Source organism: Balaenoptera ricei, chromosome 5 (genome assembly GCF_028023285.1).
Source record: "Balaenoptera ricei isolate mBalRic1 chromosome 5, mBalRic1.hap2, whole genome shotgun sequence".
Classification (NCBI taxonomy): domain Eukaryota; kingdom Metazoa; phylum Chordata; class Mammalia; order Artiodactyla; family Balaenopteridae; genus Balaenoptera; species Balaenoptera ricei.
The window spans coordinates 71,791,195-71,812,299 of record NC_082643.1 but is presented as its reverse complement, the minus strand read 5'-3'; the positions used below and the strand labels follow the sequence as shown (position 1 = coordinate 71,812,299).

Below are 21,105 nucleotides of genomic sequence, written 5' to 3'. Positions count from 1 at the left end.
AAGCCTACTCTCTTCTCCCTTTCTGTCTTCCAACCTCATGTCATGCATTCTCATAGGATGTTCTATTTCCCTAAATGTATGTGCTACACGATTAACCTAGTGTTATCTTTATTTGTGAATTGAGTATTTTGACCTGTTCTGGGCATGTTTATTCATTCTCAAAGAAACAGCACTGTGCCTAAGACAAGGTAAAGGAAATGAACACTAGAAGGTAAGCTCCTTTAGAAGGCAGAGGTTTTTGTCTATTTTGTTCCTTGATTTATCTCTGTTATCTGTTACAATGCGTGGCATATAGTAGGAGCTCAACAAACATTAGTTGAAATAATGAAGTTGTTGAGCACTTCCAGTGTGCTAGGCACAGTGCTGATACTTTGATTTTATAAACCTCCTTACAAAACTTTGTGAGGTATGTGACATTATTTCCACTTTACAGATGTGGAAACTGAGGCTCAGAAAGGCAAAGAGCTTGTGGTAGGTGGCTGACTGTGAATCTGACTGAGCGTCAGTATCATTTGAACATTTTAGAGCTTGTGTTCTTTCTACTGACTGCAGATGCATTTGTTGTTGTTTTGAAAACAGCTGATTATAATATCACTTCTAATTCAAAATGGATATGTTTTGGAGGGTGGAGAGCATCTAGTAATTATTGGAACTGACCACTTATCATGAATCCAATTTATAATTCCAGTGAACACTATCCACTTCTTTTTAATATCATTTGTAGCTTTCATCTGTCTCTTGTTGCTGTTTATATACTATACTTAGTAATACTTGGAAGCCTTGGTGACAATTTAAATCCAGTCGTCCCTCCTTATCTGTGGGGAGTTGGTTCCAGAACCCACCATGGATACCAAAATCCACAGATGCTCAGGTCCCATAGTTGGCCCTCATATCCTCGGTTCCGTGATTCAACCAACCGTGGATGGTGTAGTACTGTATTTATTGAAAAAAGGGTCAACATATAAGTTGACCTACACAATTCAAACCCATGTTGTTCAAGGGTTAAGTGTATATGTGTTGAGGCAATTTAAGTAATTGACATATATAATCTATGCTTTTGTTACTTTAGGTAATGTGCTGAAGTAATTTTTATCCACAGTGAAATAATACTTTTCTATGGAATATTTATATCATATTTTAAGCAACCCAAATGCTTCCCGAATTGAATCTTTAAATAGTTTTTAGAAATTAATTAAACCTCTCATTCATTATACAGAAATATTATTTAATAGTTCAACTAAAATAATGCCTGTCTTCATCATCTATCCAGTAATGCCACATACTTAAAACTTTTAGCCTTTTTGTTTATTTGTTTTATATTTCATAGCTCAGGTTAATGATCTGCAAGAGGCCTTTGGAAAATATTTGATGTAGTCTATTTAGTTTTATGAGTATATACCATCTTCAGTGCCTAAATTCTTTCCATTTTAGCTACAAATAACTTCACTTCCCAATTTCTTTTTTCTTATCCCTTAGTCTTTTAAGCTTTTTATTTTCTTTTGCTTTTTACAAATTTCTGTGGTGACTAATCCAGAAAATAATTGCCCTATTTTTTGTGTATAAAAAAGTAGTTTCGCTATTATTTTAAAACAATAATATAGGCATCATTGGGATATAAATGAATAGTTGCATAAAAATGATATTTAATAATAATGGAAAAAATATACTTTTTCATGGAGAAAATACACTTTGAAATTAAAAATAAGTCCCTTCAAAACAGACTCATAGACATAGAAAACAAACTTATAGTTACCAAAGGGGAAGGAGTTGGGGGGAGGAATAAATTAGGAGTATGGGATTAACAGATACACACGACTAATATAAAATAGACAAACAAGAATTTACTGTATAGCACAGGGAACGATATGCAATATCTTGTAATAACCTATAATAGAAAAGAATTTTAAAAATGGATGTGTGTATGTATATATGATTGAATCACTTTGCCGTACACCTGAAACTAACACAATATTGCAAATCAACTATACTTCAATAAAAAATAAATTTTTAAAAAAGTACAAAAAAACAAGTCTGTTCAGAGCAAATTCGAATTGCCTGGGTCAGTGGTTTTCAAAGTCTGGCCCCCAGCAGCATCAGCGTCACTCCAGTTTATTAGAACTGCAAATTCACAGGCCCCACTGCAGGCTGGTTGAATCAAATTGGGGTGAGAGCGTGTGTGTAGCGGGTGGAATCTGTGTTTTCACAAGCTCTCCAGGTGACTCTGACCTGTGGTAGTCTGAGGACACAGGCTTAGGCTCAAGATCCTAGAAGAGCAGGCCATAGTTACTGTTTGGCAGGCAAGTGCCTGGTCTATTTTCTTTCTTTGTTTTCCTTCTGTCTTATTCTTTTGTTAGTTTTTAATTGAAATACAATTGATTTAAAATATTAGTTTCAGATGTACAACATAGTGATTCAATATTTTTATAGATTATACTCCATTTAAAGTTGTTATAATATATTGGCTATATTCTCTGTGCTGTGCAGTATATCCTTGTAGCTTATTTATTTTATACATAGTAATTTATACTTCTTAATCCCCTACCCCTATCTTGCCCCTTTCCCTTCCCTCTCCCTACTGGTAACCACTAATTTGTTCTCTATATCTGTGAGTCTGTTTCTGTTTTGTTATATTCATTCCTTTTTTATTTTTTGGATTCCACATATAAGTGATAACATACAGAATTTGTCTTCCTCTGCCTGACCTAATAGCTTAATACCCTGTAGGTCCATCCATGTTGTTGCAAATGACAGAATTTCATTATTTTTTATGGCTGAGTAATATTCGTGTGTGTGTGTGTGTTTATATATATACCACATCTTTATCAAATCACCTGTTGATGGACACTTAGGTTGCTTCCATATTTTGGCTATTATAAATAATGCTGCTATGAACATTGGGGTGCATGTATCTTTTTGAATTAGTGTTTTCATTTTCTTTAGATGTATACCCAGGAGTGGAATTGCTGGATCATATGGTGGTTTTTTGAGGAACCTCCATACTGTTTTCCATAGTGGCTGCATGAACTTACATTCCCACCAACAGTATACTAGGGTTCCTTTTTCTCCACATCCTCACCAACATTTGTTATTTGTAGACTTTTTGGTGATAGCCATCCTAACAGGTGTGAGGTGATACCTTATTGTGGTTTTAATTTGCATTTCTCTGATTAGTGATGTTGAGTATCTTTTCACACGCCTGTTAGCAATCTTGTCTTCTTCAGAAAAATGTCTGTTCAAGCCTTCTGCCCATTTTTGATTGGATTGGTTTTTTTCTTTATATTGAGCTGTATGAGCTGTTTATATATTTTAGATATTGACTGCTTATTGGTCATATCATTTGTAAATATTTTCTCCCATTCAGTGTGTTGTCTTCTCATTTTGTTGATGGTTTCCTTTGCTGTGCAAAAGCTTTTAAGTTTAATTAGGTCCCATTTGTTTATTTTTGCTTTTGTTTCCTTTGCCTTAGGAGACAGATCCAAATAAATATCATTTATGACTTTGATCCACTTTGAGTTTATTTTTTATGTGGTGTGTGAAAATGTTCTAATTTCATTCTTTTACATGTAGCTGTCCAGTTATCCCAGCACCACTTATTGAAGGGACTGTCTTTTCTACATTGTATATTCTTGCCTCCTTTGTCACAGATTAATTGCCCATATATGTGTGGGGTTATTTCTGGGCTCTCTATTCTGTTCCACTGATCTATGTGTCTGATTTTGGGCCAGTCCATACTCTTTTGATTGCTGCTGCTTTGTAATATAGTCTGAAGTCAAGGATCATGATGCCTCCAGCTTTGTTCTTTTTTCTCAAGATTGCTTTGGCTGCTCAACTTTATTTTATTTTACTTTTTTTAGTGAATGGTGTTTTTTTTTTAAATTTATTTTATTTTTGGCTGCGTTGGGTCTTTGTTGCTGCACATGGGCTTTTCTCTAGTTGTGGTGAGCAGGGGCTACTCTTCGTTGCGACGCGCAGGGGCTGCTGTTCATTGCGGTGCACAGGCTTCTCATTGTGGTGGCTTCTCTTGTTGCAGGGCACGGCCTCTAGGCATGTGGACTCAGTAGTTGTGGCTCACAGGCTCTAGAGTGCAGGCTCAGTAGTTGTGGCACACGGGCTTAGTTGCTCTGCGGCATGTGGGATCTTCCCGAACCAGGGCTCGAACCCGTGTCCCCTGCATTGGCAGGTGGATTCTTAACCACTGCACCACCAGGGAAGACCTGGCTGGTCTACTTTAAAAGGCTTCTAGGAAAGATGATTCCATTGACTTTTCTGTATACCATTTCAAATAGCTCTGTGATACCACTGAACTGGCTTCAATAACCATTAATTTAAGACACAAAACTTACGAAACAGTCCAAAAAGACTGTTTAATATCAGTACTTAAAGATTTGTGTTGGCTGGTTTTATGTTATTATTTACTTCCTGGCAACAAATTCCCTTCCAAAACATAATTAAAATGAACGTTTTTTCATGAGGGGAGAAAGGGGGAATGTTTTTTCCCATCCTTTGATCTTGAGTATATTTTTGGAGGATGGTTAAAAGAAGCAGATATGAATCCTTATGACTCTCAGTAGAGAGTCTGTGCCTAGGAAATCAAGTTTTCCCTGAGTGTCTTTGTAGAGGTGGGGAATAATATTGATTCCTACTGTGAGCATTAAAATTGTTATCAATTAATTCTATATAGGGTCCCAGCATAAAAGTGTTTCCATACTGCATCTGTATTCAACATAGGCTATATTCTTTTAATGCACTTTAGATTTAGTCAGGTCAGATTCTCTCATTTATTGCTGGAAATTTTGTTTGTCAGCTTTCTTTATCCTATCAGGCCCATGTGATGTTGAACATGGTCACTTCATAATATTGTAGATTGGTCATGTCATGAAGATATGAGGAACCAGCAGAAAGAATCTTGAAATAGTTTCTTAAGTAGGAATTAAAACCTGATCTACAACTGTGTTTTTCCCCCACTGACTTTAATTTCTAAAATAAAGAGCAATGAAGGTGATACGTGAGAAGCATAACAGACTTGTTTTTGAGGTTTTGAGATGACTTTGATGTCTAGAAACATATATCCTCTACATAAGTATAAAATATTTTACTGTAACAATTACCTGAACTTTCTTTTGCAGAATATCATTTAAATTCTGTTTCAAACCTAAATTTCATTAAGAAGAAAATCTCCCAAAACCATCTAGCCATTTAAGTAAGCTCTCTCTTAAAAACTTAACCAGCCGTATCTATTAGATATTTTTAGTAATTGTCTTTTGTCCAAAAGAGACCTGAATGCTTTAGTTGGCTTTGCAACGTTTTTAATTACATTCAAAACTTCTTGGCAAGGACACATATATACATTGCCTTTACAATGAAGTTTATATACTCAATTATGTTTTTCTTGTTTTCTCTGATGTAATATGGAGAATTAGTAGTAGTACATGCTGCTTGTGGACTTGGATGTCAATGTTCTTTTCCAGTGTTGAGGCAGCATGCTTGTTCTGCACTTTTTAAGGCTGTTCTTAAAACAAAAACTTAAAGGATTGCATCTTTTCCCTACATTTAGAAGCAATACATTAACTTCTGTCTATGCTTTTCTCCACCATAAGCATAGGCTTCATGATTAAATGAAGTTGGATAGGTTTTGTGTGATTAGAGTTTTGCAATAGTTTTTGATTAAATAAAGATCTGTCTTCTAATTATAAACTAAATACATATGTTCATGGTAAAAAAATAAAAATAAAAAAGAGACAGTTACAAATGATACTTTAAAATCATCTACTACTATATTGCCTCAAAATAACCAGTGTTAGTTTTAAAAAATATTTAATTCCAAATTTATGTATATAAATAGATACACACACACACACACATACATATATTCTATTTGCGATCATACTTATATACAGGTCTAAATCATGGTTTAAAACCTTATAGGGAATTCCCCAGTAGTCCAGTGGTTTTCACTCTGCACTCTCACTGCCAGGGGCCCAGGTTCAATCCCTGGTCAGGGAACTGGGATCCTGCAAGCTGCAGGCAGGGGATGGCCAAAAGCAAAAAAACAAAAAAACAAAAAAAAACAAAGCACCTTATAAACTGTAAAAATTTTCTTGCTTATCAAATTTATTTAAACATCATGTTAATAGCTGTAGTATATTTCCATTTAGATATACCACAATTTAACAATTTACCTTTATCTGAACATTTGGGTTAGTGTGCTTTCCAGTGCTGAATTGATCAGCTTTCTACTCAGGGCCAAAAAGAATGAACATTTTTTTTTTTTTTTTTAAATGTTACCCGCTCTGTTTTTTTAAAGATTTATTGATTGATTGATTGATTGCTATGTTGGGTCTTCGTTTCTGTGCTAGGGCTTTCTCTAGTTGCGGTAAGTGGGGGCCACTCTTCATCGCGGTGCGCGGGCCTCTCACCATTGCGGCCCCTCCCGTCGCGGAGCACAGGCTCCAGACGCGCAGGCTCAGTAATTGTGGCTCACGGGCTTAGTCGCTCTGCGGTATGTGGGATCCTCCCAGACCAGGGCGCGAACCCGCCTCCCCTGCATTAGCAGGCAGACTCTAAACCACTGCGCCACCAGGGAAGCCCAAGAATGAACATTTTTAAGACTTATTACCTTTTGGCTCCAGAAAATTAAAAGCAGGTTAGACTTCCCCAGCACTATATGAAAACTTGGCTTCATTGAACACCATGAATAAAGAAACTCCTTGCTACACTCAAGGAAAAAATTACTAACTGCTTTTCTTAGATTGGTTACTAGTGAAGTTGAAAATATATTTTTTTCTATTTATTTGCAGTTTGTCAGTTTCTGTGTGTTTGTTCATGCTCTTTTCTCAGGTCTGCTCTTCTTGTAAATATTAAAACCCCCGAAATGAATAATTTCTTGTATTGCTTTTATAAAGTATCACTGGAAAGAGTAGGCCATTGTGAGTGATTATGGGTCTTCTTGGATGAAACTGAAACAATAGGGCAGATCCTAAAAATTAGCTGTGAAAATTTTCAGATAGATATAAATCTGAATAAATCTTGGTTCTTTTAAGGTCTAAGGATACTATAATATAAAATTCAGCAGGCATGAAATCTTGTATTCAAATTGATTTAACTAATTTCTGACACATTCATAAATCATGACATAATTTAGAAATTAATGAAAGCCTATATATGTATGTAAGTAATAAAATGGTAGTGGAGAGAATAAGCTGGTTTATTTTTAATGAGCTGCCACTGATTTGTTGTGTAATATTGGGTAAGTCAATGTCCTGAATCTGTTTTCTTGTTTATAAAATACTTAGTTGGATACGTAAGAGTTTTTTTCCAGCTTTAAAATTCTGAATGTCCTATTTAAGTTACTAACCTTATCTTTTTTTTTTTGTTTGAATTTTGTTTTATTTATTTTTTTAGACAGCAGGTTCTTATTAGTCATCAATTTTATACACATCAGTGTATACATGTCAATCCCAATCTCCCAATTCATCCCACCGCCACCCCCCCCCCGCCGCTTACCCGCCTTGGTGTCCATACGTTTGTTCTGTACATCTGTGTCTCAATTTCTGCCCTGCAGACCAGTTCATCTGTACCATTTTTCTAGGTTCCACATATATGTGTTAGTATACGATATTTGTTTTTCTCTCTCTGACTTACTTCACTCTGTATGACAGTCTCTAGATCCATCCACATCTCAACAAATGACCCAATTTCGTTCCTTTTTATGGCTGAGTAATATTCCATTGTATATATGTATCACATCTTCTTCATCCATTCGTCTGTCGATGCGCATTTAGGTTGCTTCCAAGACCTGGCTGTTGTAAATAGTGCTGCAATGAACATTGGGGAGCATGTGTCTTTTTGAATTATGGTTTTCTCTGGGTATATGCCCAGTAGGGGATTGCTGGGTCCTATGGTAGTTCTATTTTTAGTTTTTTAAGGAACCTCCATACTGTTCTCTATAGTGGCTGTATCAATTTACATTCCAACCAACAGTGCAAAAGGGTTCCCTTTCCCCCACACCCTCTCCAGCATTTGTTGTTTGTAGATTTTCTGATGATGCCCATTCTAACTGGTGTGAGGTGACACCTCATTGTAGTTTCGATTTGCATTTCTCTAATAATTAGTGTTGTTGAGCAGCTTTTCATGTGCTTCTTGGCCATCTGTATGTCTTCTTTGGAGAAATGTCTATTTAGGTCTTCTGCCCATTTTTGGATTGGGTTGTTTGTTTTTTTACTATTGAGCTGCATGAGTTGCTAGTAAATTTTGGAGATTAATCCTTTGGCAGTTGCTTCATTTGCAAATATTTTCTCCCATTCTGAGGGTTGTCTTTTTGTCTTGTTTATGGTTTCCTTTGCTGTGCAAAACCTTTTAAGTTTCATTAAGTCCCATTTGTTTATTTTTTTATTTCCACTACTCTAGGAGGTGGATCAAAAAAGATCTTGCTGTGATTGATGTCAAAGAGTGTTCTTCCTATGTTTTCCTCTAAGAGTTTTATAGTGTCCAGTCTTACATTTAGGTCTCGAATCCATTTTGAGTTTATTTTTGTGTATGGTGTTAGGGAGTGTTCTAATTTCATTCTTTTACATGTAGCTGTCCAGTTTTCCCAGCACCACTTATTGAAGAGGCTGTCTTTTCTCCATTGTATATCCTTGCCACCTTTGTCATAGATAAGTTGACCATAGGTGCGTGGGTTTATCGCTGGGCTTTCTATCTTGTTCCATTGATCTATGTTTCTGTTTTTGTGCCAGTACCATATTGTCTTGATTACTGTAGCTTTGTAGTATAGTCTGAAGTCAGGGAGTCTGATGCCTCCAGCTCCGTGTTTTTCCCTCAAGACTGCTTTGGCTATTCGGGGTCTTTTGTGTCTCCATACAAATATTAACATTTTTTGTTCTAGTTCTGTAAAAAATGCCTTTGATAATTTGATAGGGATTGCATTGAATCTGTAGATTGCTTTGGGTAGTATAGTCATTTTAACAATGTTGGTTCTTCCAATCCAAGAACATGGTATATCTCTCCATTTGTTGGTATCATCTTTAATTTCTTTCACAGTGTCTTATAGTTTTCTGCATACAGGTCTTTTGTCTCCCTAGGTAGGTTTATTCCTAGGTATTTTCTTCTTTTTGTTGCAGTGGTAAATGGGAGTGTTTCCTTAATTTCTCTTTCAGATTTTTCATCATTAGTGTATAGGAATGCAAGAGATTTCTGTGCATTAATTTTGTATCCTGCAACTTTACCAAATTCATTGATTAGCTCTAGTAGTTTTCTGGTGGCATCTTTAGGATTCTCTATGTATTGTATCATGTCATCTGCAAACAGTGAACAGTTTTACTTCTTCTTTTCCAATTTGTATTCCTTTTATTTCTTTTTCTTCTCTGATTGCCGTGGCTAGGACTTCCAAAACTATGTTGAATAATAGTGGTGAGAGTGGACATCCTTGTCTTGTTCCTGATCTTAGAGGAAATGCTTTCAGTTTTATACCATTGAGAATGATGTTTGCTGTGGGTTTGTCATATATGGCCTTTATTATGTTGAGGTAGGTTCCCTCTATGCCCACTTCTTGAAGAGTTTTTATCATAAATGGGTGTTGAATTTTGTGAAAAGCTTTTTCTGCATCTATTGAGATGATCATATGGTTTTTATTCTTCAATTTGTTAAAATGGTGTATCACATTGATGGATTTGCATATATTGAAGAATCCTTGCATCCCTGGGATTAATCCCACTTGATCATGGTGTATGATCCTTTTAATGTGTTGTTGGATTCTGTTTGCTAGTATTTTTTTGAGGATTTTTGCATCTATATTCATCATTGATATTGGTCTGTAATTTTCTTTTTTTGTAGTATCTTTGTCTGGTTTTGGTATCAGGGTGATGGTGGCCTAATAGAGTGAGTTTGGGAGTGTTCCTTCCTCTGCAGTTTTTTGGAAGAGTTTGAGAAGGATGGGTGTTAGCTCTTCTCTAAATGTTTGATAGAATTCACCTGTGAAGCCATCTGGTCCTGGACTTTTGTTTGTTGGAAGATTTTAATCACAGTTTCAATTTCATTACTTGTGGTTGGTCTGTTCATATTTTCTATTTCTTCCTGGTTCAGTCTTGGAAGGTTATACCTTTCTAAGAGTTTGTCCATTTTTTCCAGGTTATCCATTTTATTGACATAGAGTTGCTTGTAGTAGTCTCTTAGGATGCTTTGCATTTCTGCAGTGTCTGTTGTAATTTCTCCTTTTTCATTTCTAATTTTATTGATTTGAGTCCTCTTCCTCTTTTTCTTGATGAGTCTGGCTAATGGTTTATCAATTTTATTTATCTTCTCAAAGAACCAGCTTTTAGTTTTATTGATCTTTACTATTGTTCTCTTTGTTTCTATTTCATTTATTTCTGCTCTGATCTTTATGATTTCTTTCCTTCTGGTAACTTTGGGTTTTGTTTGTTCTTCTTTCTCTAGTTTCTTTAGGTGTAATGTTAGATTGTTTATTTGAGGTTTTTCTGATATGAGTATTGTTACTCCAGCTTTCTTTTGATTTCCTTTGCATGGAATATCTTTTTCCATCCCCTCACTTTCAGTCTGTATGTGTCCCTAGGTCTGAAGTGGGTCTCTTGTAGACAGCATATATATGGGTCTTGTTTTTGTATCCTTTCAGCAAGCCTGTGTCTTTGGTTGGAGCATTTAATCCATTCACGTTTAAGGTAATTATCGATATGTATGTTCCTATGACCATTTTCTTAATTGTTTTGGGTTTGTTTTTGGAGGTCTTTTTCTTCTCTTGTGTTTCCCACTTAGAGAAGTTCCTTTAGCATTTGTTGTAGAGCTGGTTTGGTGGTGCTGAATTCTCTTAGCTTTTGCTTGTCTGCAAAGCTTTTGATTTCTCCAACGAATCTGAATGAGATCCTTGCTGGGTAGAGTAATCTTGGTTGTAGGTTCTTCCCTTTCATCACTTTAAGTATATCATGCCGCTCCCTTCTGGCTTGTAGAGTTTATGCTGAGAAATTAGCTGTTAACGTTATGGTAGTTCCCTTGTATTTTATTTGTCGTTTTTCCGTTGCTGCTTTCAATAATTTTTCTTTGTCTTTAATTTTTGCCAATTTGATTACTATGTGTCTGGGCATGTTTCTCCTTGGGTTTATCCTTTATGGGACTCTCTGCGCTTCCTGGACTTGGGTGGCTATTTCCTTTCCCATGTTAGGGAAGTTTTTGACTATAATCTCTTCAAATATTTTCTCTGGTCCTTTCTGTCTCTCTTCTCCTTCTGGGACCCCTGTAATGCGAATGTTGTTGTGTGTAACGTTATCCCAGAGGTCTCTTAGGCTGTCTTCATTTCTTTTCATCCTTTTTTCTTTATTCTGTTCCGCAGCAGTGAATTCCACCATTCTGTCTTCCAGGTCACTTATCCGTTCTTCTGCCTCAGTTATTCTGGTATTGATTCTTTCTAGTGTAGTTTTCATTTCAGTTATTGTATTGTTCATCTCTGTTTGTTTGTTCTTTAATTCTTCTAGGTCTTTTTTTAGACATTTCTTGCATCTTCTCGATCTTTGCCTCCATTCTTTTTCCGAGGTCCTGGATCATCTTCACTATCATTATTCTGAATTCTTTTTCTGGAAGGTTGCCTATCTCCACTTCATTTAGTTGTTTTTCTGAGGTTTTATCTTGTTCCTTCATCTGGTACATAGCCCTCTGCCTTTTCATCTTGTCTGTCTTTCTGTGAATGTGGTTTTTGTTCCACAGGCTGCAGGATTGTAGTTCTTCTTGCTTCTGCTGTCTGCCCTCTGGTGGATGAGGCTATCTAAGAGACTTGTGCAAGTTTCCTGATGGGATGGACTGGTGGTGGGTAGAACTGACTGTTGCTCTGGTGGGCTGAGCTCAATAAAACTTTAATCCACTTGACTGCTGATGGGTGGGGCTGGGTTCCCTCCCTTTTGGTTGTTTGGCCTGAGGCAACGCAACACTGGAGACTACCTGGGCTCTTTGGTGGGGCTAATGACAGACTCTGGGAGGGCTCAGGCCAAGGGGTACTTCCCATAACTTCTGCTACCAGTGTCCTTGTCCCCATGGTGAGCCACAGCCACCCCCGCCTCTGCAGGAGACCCTCCAACACTAGCAGGTAGGTCTGGTTTGGTCTCCCCTGGGTTCACTGCTCCTTCCCCTGGGTCCCAATGCGCACACTACTTTGTGTGTGCCCTCCAAGAGTGGAGTCTCTGTTTCCCTCAGTCCTGTCGAAGTCCTGCAATCAAATCCCACTAGCCTTCAAAGTCTGATTCTCTAGGAATTTCTCCTTCCGTTGCCGGACCCCCAGGTTGGGAAGCCTTACGTGGGGCTCAGAACCTTCACTCCAGTGGGTGGACTTCTATGGTGTAAGTGTTCTCCAGTCTGTGAGTCACCCACCCAGCAGTTATGGGATTTGATTTTACTGTGATTGCACCCCTCCTATTGTCTCATTGTGGCTTCTCCTTTGTCTTGGGATGTGGACTGTCTTTTTTGGTGAGTTCCAGTGTCTTCCTGTCAATGATTGTCCAGCAGCCAGTTGTGATTCTGGTGTTCTCACAAGAGGGAGTGAGAGCACATCCTTCTACTCCGCCATCTTGGGTCAGAGCTGACTAACCTTATCTTTAAAATATTTTTCCTACCTGGCTGAGATGTTGGCATCAAGCAATTAGTAAGTTCACTCATAATATTGGTCTATTATGTGTCATTTACCTTTCATATATTAACTCCTTACAAAAAACCTAAGGAGAAGGTCTTATTTTCCTGATGGGGAAACTGAGGGTTATACAAAGTCTCACTGGGGCTGAACAGTTAGAATCAGTATTTGAGCTCATAACTGACTGAAAAAGTGCTCTTTACACTCTGCTAGTTACCTCTCCCTTGAATCAATGTGGTGGCTTGCTGTAGACTAGCATTTTCAGCAGTGGCATTATTGGCATTGGGGGCCAGAGTATTATTTGCTTTGGGGGGCTGTCCTGTGCATTATAATAGCATCCATGCCTCTCTCCATTAGCCCTCACCCCCTCAGTTGTGACAACCAAAAATGTGTCTAGGTACTATCAAACGTCCCTGAAGGTAGGCAGGAATTGCAGCCAGTCAAGGATCACTGATTTAACACAACTTAAGTCATCAACAGTCTGAGGAGAAATATAATTGTCATCTCTGGTAAAGGTCAGTGGCTTTAGGTCACCTTGGATTTCAAAGATCACGATGGAATTAACCAAGTAGAATCCCAGCAAAGAACCCCACTCCATCATTCAACAATACTTTTTTGCACACTTTTTTGATTGCTTGACCTTTATCCTCTTCAGATTTTTCTTATTTGAAGAGTACTCATTCCCTGGATGCATAGTATACCACCGTGAACCTGACTGGACACTAGTTAATTGATTTCAAAATATTCATTGAGTACTTGTCATGTGCTGGGCATTGTCCAGTTACTGGTTAAAGCAGTGAACCAGATGGTCGTATAGAGCAGATGTGAAACAAATGATCATAGCTCATTCCCCTTTCTTTTGAATAATCTTGTAAAGCATATCTTTAGATTACAATACAGTGTGTTCATCATGTTTTACACACACACACACACACACACACACACACAAATACACAGCTTATCACATAGAGCTAAAGGTTGCCCTCTTTCATATAAATGAGTATGAGATGGCACACTAGGAAATTAGTGTTCTGCCAGTTTAAAAAGATACTTTGGCTCTAGTTTTCAAAATGAGCACTTCTCTGGTCTAGGTCCATTTCAGAACTTACCTATGGGTTAATGTTGTAATGCTCTTAGTGTTTGCTGCTCTGAAACCTGGCCATAAACAAGTCAAAATTTGTCTCATGGGGATTAATCTCTGAAGTATTTCGGGTAATGAGGGAATCTCATGAACTTCATGCCTGATCCCTCTCCTGGACTGTGTGCTCTTTGAGGACAAGAAGCACGGAGTTTACACAGAACTTTTCATCGTTTTGTTTGCAGTGCCTGGAACAGTACTTGGCTGACACATGGTAGCTTTTCGGTACCTATTTATTAAACAAATATAAGGAGACGCGATCTCTGAACAGTGAGAGTAGGTTTCACTAAATAAGCCTTCTAGGTTTCTATATTCTCCTCCCTGAAGACCATTGAGGTTGTTAATTGAATTTATTTGTTTGTTCTGAGGTAGTTGGAAGTATAAGTTCAGTCCTGATAAAGGCAGATAATTTGGGCAGCCAAGGGAGATACAAACCTATGAAATCAGATGGGAGCATTCAAAATGTGGAGGTCTTCAACTGCTGGATGAAAACCTATGGATATGCCTCTGAAGACCCTGAAGGCATTACTTTATCCAGTACTTTGCAATAATTGGTGCTTTGAGCATGGGTGCTGAATTCTCAGAAGAAAATTTATTGAAAGTGCTGTATAAAATGTAGGAAAATAGAGAACACATTTATGATGATTTCTATCATGATGAAATTGTTTTGATACTTAAGAGATAAACCTTAAACCTTCTGAGAAAATAGGTTATTCAGAAGAACTTCTTAGAACAATGAAATTCAACTACCTCATCTATTTAAAAAAATAGATTCTACTTGTTTTATTTCCTTTTTTATGTCTTTTGTTGCCGTCTTGTTAGTAGCCATTTTAGGGTTACATGCTGTAGATCTTAATATAAACCATAGTTTAGCATGTATAATTAAAGCTGTAATATCATGAAATAACTAAGATATCATGAGATAACTAAGCTTATATCACTTCTCCAGTTGGTGGTTGTTAGGGTATTCTGGTGGTTACTGCATATAAGAGAGGTGTTATTTTATTCATTTATTCATATGTCCATTCCACGAATATGTATTGGAAGTCTGCTCTGTGTCTGATACTGTTCTAAGCCTAGATTACATCAGTGGACAAAGGAGATAGAAACTTCCCGTCTGATGGAGGGGGGAGACAACAAGAGCTAAAATGCAAAACTAGTTATAGATTGTTAGAAAGTGACTTAAAATTCTATGAAAAATAAGAAAGGGAAGGAGAATAGGGATTGCTGAGACAAGGCTGTGTAGGGGGTGGAGTAAAGGAGGAGAGGAGGAATTGGTTGGAGAGGACATGGGGAGTCAGGTATGTGTGGCACTGGCAGCTGTTATTATAATTAACATGGGAGCCTTTAGAGAGTTTTAAATTGTGGAAAAAGTTTTAAATTGTCGGGTTCTCAGTGAAGTGTTAACAGGACAGGTAGTAGAGTCAGACTAGGGCGATAGTGGTGGAGGTGATGCCAAGGGGTGAGAATCCAGATATATTTTCAAGGGAGAGCCAACAGAATTTGCTGACTGAGTGTATGTGGGTTGTGAGGCACAGGATCCAGGATGGCTCAAAGGTCTTTGGGCTGAGGATCTAGAAGGATGGAGCTGCAGCAACTGACAGGGCTAATCTGCGGAGGAAGCAGGTTTTGGTGGGGGAGTATCAGGAGCTCCGTTTTGCACATGTTGCCATTTGGAGATGAACCCGAATGGAGATGAGCTGCCTAGTTGACTGTCAAAGGTACACATCTGGAATTTTTAGGAAAGAGCTCTGTGCTGGAAGGTGTTATGTGGGGGGAGTCTGTAGAAATTCTCTTCTGAAGGCTTTAGTTTTCTCAGTAAAATAGAAACATGTCATCAGCAGGAGGAAAGTTGAGAGAACTATGGAAAATTAGAGGAGAGAGGAGAGAGTCTAAAACAGTTGACTATGAAAGTGGGAAAGTGAAGAGACTAGAAACGCGGAATGATTGCAGTCAGCATGTGTGGCCAACTTGTGGTTCGTGGTCAAGAATTTAAAGTGACACTAAACATGCTGGAAACTTCTTTGTCACCATATCTTTGCACATTTTCTTACTTATTTCCAGTTCCTTAGCATTTTTCTGAGAATGTTGCTGCCATTATGAGGGCAAAACATAACAACAACAACAAAAATTGACACTAATCAAGGACCTCGTGTATTTCTCTCAGACACATTCTACTTGCAGATATTGGAACAGAGTGTGTAGAGATTTCGATCTAACCAATTTGAATATAACTAGGGTAAGGGTTTTGCTAAGAAAGAAGTGAAAGAGGAGCTAAGAGGTTGAGAGAATGTACAAGGAAGTGATAGCAGTGTTGACCACAAAATTCAGACTGTGTAAGCAAGGAAGTGCGGCCACGCAAGAATAAAAGGCAATGAGAAGAGGGTGGGTGGTCAGTTGCTTAGAGGTCCCTGTGGGATCAGAGAATTTTGAAGTCAGGTTAAAAATGAATCATTTATTTTAAATAAATGTTATTTTCATATAGTGAATCATATTTCAAATATATGGAAGAGCTTTCTATTAAATACATCTAATGAATTTTTTAAACTTAATCACAAATATTAGAGTTTATTTGTTAGCTTTAGTTTTTTTTTAAACTTAAGGTGTACACATTTTTAAAAAAAATTTATTTATTTATTGGTTGCACCAGGTGTTAGCTGTGGCAGGCAGGCTCCGTAGTTGTGGCTCACAGGCTCCTTAGTTATGGCTTGCAGGCTCCTTAGTTGCAGCCCACCTGCTCCTTAGTTGCAGCCCACCTGCTCCTTAGTTGCAGCTGGCGGGCTCCTTAGTTGTGGCATGTGAACTCTTAGTTGCAGCCTGCGGTCTCCTTAGTGGTGGCATGTGAGCTCGTAGTTGCAGCATGTATGTGGGATCTAGTTCCCTGACCAGGGATCGAACCCATGTCCCCTGCATTAGAAGGCAGATTCTTAGCCACTGCGCCACCAGGATGGAATTAACCAAGTAGAATCCCAGCAAAGAACCCCACTCCATCATTCAACAACACTTTTTTGTACACTTTTTTGATCGCTTGAGCTTTATCCTCTTGAGATTTTTCTTATTTGAAGAGTACTCATTCCCTGGATGCATAGTATACCACCATGAACCTGACTGGACACTAGTTAACTGAGTTCAGAATATTCACTGAGTACTTGCCATGTGCTGGGCATTGTCCAGTTACTGGTTAAAGCAGTGAACCAGGTGGTCGTATAGAGCAGATGTGAAACAAATAATCATAGCTCATTCCCCTTTCTTTTGAATAATCTTGTAAAGCATATCTTTAGATTACAATACAGTGTGTTCATCATGTTTTACGCGCGCACACACACACACACACACACACACACACACAAATACAAATACACAGCTTATCACATAGAGCTAAAGGTTGCCCTCTTTCATATAAATGAGTATGAGATGGCACACTAGGAAATTAGTGTTCTGCCAGTTTAAAAAGATACTTTGGCTCTAGTTTTCTAAATGAGCACTTCTCTGGTCTAGCTCCATTTCAGAACTTACCTATGGGTTAATGTTGTAATGCTCTTAGTGTTTGCTGCTCTGAAACCTGGCCATAAACAAGTCAAAATTTGTCTCATGGGGATTAATCTCTGAAGTATTTCGGGTAATGAGGGAATCTCATGAACTTCATGCCTGATCCCTCTCCTGGACTGTGTGCTCTTTGAGGACAAGAAGCACGGAGTTTACACAGAACTTTTCATCGTTTTGTTTGCAGTGCCTGGAACAGTACTTGGCTGACACATGGTAGCTTTTCGGTACCTATTTATTAAACAAATATAAGGAGAAACGATCTCTGAACAGTGAGAGTAGGTTTCACTAAATAAGCCTTCTAGGTTTCTATATTCTCCTCCCTGAAGACCATTGAGGTTGTTAATTGAATTTATTTGTTTGTTCTGAGGTAGTTGGAAGTATAAGTTCAATCTTGATAAAGGCAGATAATTTGGGCAGCCAAGGGAGATACAAACCTGTGAAATCAGATGGGAGCATTCAAAACGTGGAGGTCTTCAACTGCTGGATGAAAACCTATGGATAGGCCTCTGAAGACCCTGAAGGCATCACTTTATCCAGTACTTTGCAATAATTGGTGCTTTGAGCATTGGTGCTGAATTCTCAGAAGAAAATTTATTGAAAGTGCTGTATAAAATGTAGGAAAATTGAGAACACATTTATAATGATTTCTATCATGATGAAATTGTTTTGTTTATCCCTTAAGTAAGGGTTAAACCTTAAACCTTCTGAGAAAATAGGTTATTCAGAAGAACTTCTTAGAACAATGAAATTCAAATACCTCATCTATTTTAAAAAATAAATTCTATTTGTTTTACTTCTTTTTTTATGTCTTGTTGCCGTCTTTTTAACAGCCATTTTAGGGTTATATGCTGTAGATCTTAATATAAACTATAGTTTAGCATGTATAATTAAAACTGTAATATCATGAAATAACTAAGATATCATGAGATAACTAAGCTTATATCACTTCTCCAGTTGGTGGTTGTTAGGGTATTCTGGTGGTTACTGCATATAAGAGAGGTGTTATTTTATTCATTTATTCATATGTCCATTCCACGAATATGTATTGGAAGTCTGCTCTGTGTCTGATACTGTTCTAAGCCTAGATTATATCAGTGGACAAAGGAGATAGAAACTCCCCCTCTGATGGAGGGGGGAGACAACAAGAGCTAAAATGCAAAACTAGTTATAGATTGTTAGAAAGTGACTTAAAATTCTATGAAAAATAAGAAAGGGAAGGAGAATAGGGATTGCTGAGACAGGGCTGTGTAGGGGGTGGAGTAAAGGAGGAGAGGAGGAATTGGTTGGAGAGGACATGGGGAGTCAGGTATGTGTGGCACTGGCAGCTGTTATTATAATTAACATGGGAGCCTTTAGAGAGTTTTAAATTGTGGAAAAAGTTTTAAATTGTCGGGTTCTCAGTGAAGTGTTAACAGGACAGGTAGTAGAGTCAGACTAGGGCGACAGCGGTGGAGGTGATGCCAAGGGGTGAGAATCCAGATATATTTTCAAGGGAGAGCCAACAGAATTTGCTGACTGAGTGTATGTGGGTTGTGAGGCACAGGATCCAGGATGGCTCAAAGGTCTTTGGGCTGAGGATCTAGAAGGATGGAGCTGCAGCAACTGACAGGGCTAATCTGCGGAGGAAGCAGGTTTTGGTGGGGGAGTATCAGGAGCTCCGTTTTGCACATGTTGCCATTTGGAGATGAACCCGAATGGAGATGAGCTGCCTAGTTGACTGTCAAAGGTACACATCTGGAATTTTTAGGAAAGAGCTCTGTGCTGGAAGGTGTTATGTGGGGGGAGTCTGTAGAAATTCTCTTCTGAAGGCTTTAGTTTTCTCAGTAAAATAGAAACATGTCATCAGCAGGAGGAAAGTTGAGAGAACTATGGAAAATTAGAGGAGAGAGGAGAGAGTCTAAAACAGTTGACTATGAAAGTGGGAAAGTGAAGAGACTAGAAACGCGGAATGATTGCAGTCAGCATGTGTGGCCAACTTGTGGTTCGTGGTCAAGAATTTAAAGTGACACTAAACATGCTGGAAACTTCTTTGTCACCATATCTTTGCACATTTTCTTACTTATTTCCAGTTCCTTAGCATTTTTCTGAGAATGTTGCTGCCATTATGAGGGCAAAACATAACAACAACAACAAAAATTGACACTAATCAAGGACCTCGTGTATTTCTCTCAGACACATTCTACTTGCAGATATTGGAACAGAGTGTGTAGAGATTTCGATCTAACCAATTTGAATATAACTAGGGTAAGGGTTTTGCTAAGAAAGAAGTGAAAGAGGAGCTAAGAGGTTGAGAGAATGTACAAGGAAGTGATAGCAGTGTTGACCACAAAATTCAGACTGTGTAAGCAAGGAAGTGCGGCCACGCAAGAATAAAAGGCAATGAGAAGAGGGTGGGTGGTCAGTTGCTTAGAGGTCCCTGTGGGATCAGAGAATTTTGAAGTCAGGTTAAAAATGAATCATTTATTTTAAATAAATGTTATTTTCATATAGTGAATCATATTTCAAATATATGGAAGAGCTTTCTATTAAATACATCTAATGAATTTTTTAAACTTAATCACAAATATTAGAGTTTATTTGTTAGCTTTAGTTTTTTTTTAAACTTAAGGTGTACACATTTTTAAAAAAAATTTATTTATTTATTGGTTGCACCAGGTGTTAGCTGTGGCAGGCAGGCTCCGTAGTTGTGGCTCACAGGCTCCTTAGTTATGGCTTGCAGGCTCCTTAGTTGCAGCCCACCTGCTCCTTAGTTGCAGCCCACCTGCTCCTTAGTTGCAGCTGGCGGGCTCCTTAGTTGTGGCATGTGAACTCTTAGTTGCAGCCTGCGGTCTCCTTAGTGGTGGCATGTGAGCTCGTAGTTGCAGCATGTATGTGGGATCTAGTTCCCTGACCAGGGATCGAACCCATGTCCCCTGCATTAGAAGGCAGATTCTTAGCCACTGCGCCACCAGGATGGAATTAACCAAGTAGAATCCCAGCAAAGAACCCCACTCCATCATTCAACAACACTTTTTTGTACACTTTTTTGATCGCTTGAGCTTTATCCTCTTGAGATTTTTCTTATTTGAAGAGTACTCATTCCCTGGATGCATAGTATACCACCATGAACCTGACTGGACACTAGTTAACTGAGTTCAGAATATTCACTGAGTACTTGCCATGTGCTGGGCATTGTCCAGTTACTGGTTAAAGCAGTGAACCAGGTGGTCGTATAGAGCAGATGTGAAACAAATAATCATAGCTCATTCCCCTTTCTTTTGAATAATCTTGTAAAGCATATCTTTAGATTACAATACAGTGTGTTCATCATGTTTTACGCGCGCACACACACACACACACACACACACACACACAAATACAAATACACAGCTTATCACATAGAGCTAAAGGTTGCCCTCTTTCATATAAATGAGTATGAGATGGCACACTAGGAAATTAGTGTTCTGCCAGTTTAAAAAGATACTTTGGCTCTAGTTTTCTAAATGAGCACTTCTCTGGTCTAGCTCCATTTCAGAACTTACCTATGGGTTAATGTTGTAATGCTCTTAGTGTTTGCTGCTCTGAAACCTGGCCATAAACAAGTCAAAATTTGTCTCATGGGGATTAATCTCTGAAGTATTTCGGGTAATGAGGGAATCTCATGAACTTCATGCCTGATCCCTCTCCTGGACTGTGTGCTCTTTGAGGACAAGAAGCACGGAGTTTACACAGAACTTTTCATCGTTTTGTTTGCAGTGCCTGGAACAGTACTTGGCTGACACATGGTAGCTTTTCGGTACCTATTTATTAAACAAATATA

General features: G+C 38.1%; 1 protein-coding gene across 2 annotated transcripts in view; it reads left to right on the top strand.

The window, feature by feature from the left end:
• ATP10D (ATPase phospholipid transporting 10D (putative)) overlaps positions 1 to 21,105 on the top strand; it is a 135,098-nt gene that overhangs the window by 7,077 nt on the left and 106,916 nt on the right. The window lies entirely within an intron of this gene.